The sequence below is a fragment of the Arachis duranensis genome, chromosome 3, assembly GCF_000817695.3.
Source record: "Arachis duranensis cultivar V14167 chromosome 3, aradu.V14167.gnm2.J7QH, whole genome shotgun sequence".
Classification (NCBI taxonomy): domain Eukaryota; kingdom Viridiplantae; phylum Streptophyta; class Magnoliopsida; order Fabales; family Fabaceae; genus Arachis; species Arachis duranensis.
In genome coordinates, this window is record NC_029774.3 from 41,190,513 (window position 1) to 41,193,014 (window position 2,502).

Genomic DNA, 2,502 nt, shown 5'->3' on the forward strand with positions numbered 1-2,502 from the left:
TTAGAAATCTTTAATGCTTAGACAATATGAATGCAAAGATGCACATGAAAAACAACAAAGAACACAAAACAAGAAAACATCAAGATCACACAAGTAGAATTACGAAAAACCACTTGAAGATCATGAAGAACACTATGAATGCATGAATTCTTTTTTTTTTTCGAAAAATGCAAGAACAATATGAATATGCAATTGACACCAAACTTAAAAGTTGACTCAAGACTCAAACAAGAAACACAAAATATTTTTTATTTTTATGATTTTATTATTTTTTTTGTATTTTATTTTATATTTTTCGAAAAACATATAGGAAAAAGAAAGTAATGAATCCAAAGTCCTCAATCAAAATCCTGTGAATTAGACATGGCTTAATAGCCAGCCAAGCTAAAACATGTTATATGAAACTCTAGAATTCATTCTTGAAAACTCTAAAAATTTTCGAAAATAGGTGATAAATTTTTGAAAATTTTTTTTCGAAAATAAAACAAAAAAGAAAATCACCTAATCTGAGCAACAAGATGAACCGTCAGTTGTCCAAACTAGAACAATCCCCGGCAACGGCGTCAAAAACATGGTGCACAAAATTGTGATCTCTTATAATGGCATTCAACTTGGTGTGCGCGTTTACTAACTCAGCACTTTCTTCACAACCTCACACAACTAACCAGCAAGTGCACTGGGTCGTCCAAGAAATAAACCTTACGTGAGTAAGGGACGATCCCACGGAGATTGTTGGTATGAAGCAAGCTATGGTCATCTTGTAAATCTAAGTCAGGCGGGTAATAAATGGATATGGAGTTTTCGAATAATAATAATAAATAAACAGAAAATAAAGATAGAAATACTTTTGTAGATCATCGATGGGAATTTTAGATAGGCATATGAAGATGTTGTACTCCTTCTGAATCTCTGCTTTCCTACTGCCTTCATCCAATCCTTCTTACTCCTTTCCATGGCAAGCTATATGTAGGGCATCACCGTTGTCAATGGCTACATCCCATCCTCTCAGTGAAAAAGGTCCAAATGCTCTGTCACGGCACGGCTAATCATTTGTCGATTCTCGATCATGTTGGAATAGAATCCCTTGATTCTTTTGCATTTGTCATCACGCCCAACAATCGCGAGTTTGAAGCTCGTCACAGTCATTCAATCCCGGAATCCTACTCGGAATACCACAGACAAGGTTTAGACTTTCTGAATTCTCATGAATGCCACTATCAATTCTAGCTTATACCATGAAGACTCTAATCTCACGGAATGGAAGGCTCGGTTGTCAGGCGAGGGCAACCATGCGTCGTGCATCAGGAATCCAAGAGATACACACTCTAGCTTTCGCTTGTAGAACGGAAGTGGTTGTCAAGCACGCGTTCATAAGGACGGATGATGATGAGTGTCACGGATCATCACATCCATCAGGTTGAAGTACGAGTAGTATCTTAGAACAGAAATAAGATTGAATTTGAATAAAAGATAGTAGTAATTGCATTAAAACTTGAGGTACAGCAGAGCTCCACACCCTTAATCTATGTTGTGTAGAAACTCCACCGTTTGAAAATACATAAGTGATGAAGGTTCAGGCATGGCCGAATGGCCATCCCCCAAAACGTGATCACAGGATCAAAAATACAATCCAGGATGTCTAATACAATAATAAAATGTCCTATTTATACTAGACTAGCTACTAGGGTTTACAGAAGTAAGTAATTGATGCAGAAATCCACTTCCGGGGCCCACTTGGTGTGTGCTTGGGCTGAGCTCGAGCTTTACACGTGCAGAGGCTTCTTTTGGAGTTGAACGCCAAGTTGTAACATGTTTTTGGCATTCAACTCTGGTTCGTGACGTGTTTCTGGCGTTTGACTCCAGAATGCAGCGTAGAACTGGCGTTGAGCGCCAGTTTGCATCGTCTAATCCCAAATAAAGTATGAACTATTATATATTGCTGGAAAGATCTGGATGTCTAATTTCCAACTCCGTTGAAAGCATGCCATTTGGAGTTCTGTAGCTCAAGAAAATACATTTCGAGTGCAGGGAGGTCAGAATCCAACAACATCAGCAGTCCTTTGTTGGCCTCTTATCAAAGTTTTGCTCAGGTCCCTCAATTTCAACAGCATCAGCAGTCCTTTTGTCAGCCTTTTTCAGAGTTTTGCTCAAGTCCCTCAATTTCAGCCAGAATTTACCTGAAATCATAGAAAAACACACAAACTCATAGTAAAGTCCCGAAATGTGAATTTTAACATAAAAACTAATGAAAACATCCCTGAAAGTAGCTTAAACTTACTAAAAACTACCTAAAAACGATGCCAAAAAGCGTATAAATTATCCGCTCATCACAACACCAAACTTAAATTGTTGCTTGTCTCCAAGCAACTGAAAATCAATTAGGATAAAAAGAAGAGAATATACTATAAATTTCAAAATATCAATGAATATTAATTCTAATTAGATGAGCGGGACTTGTAGCTTTTTGCCTCTGAACAGTTTTGGCATCTCACTTTTTCCTTT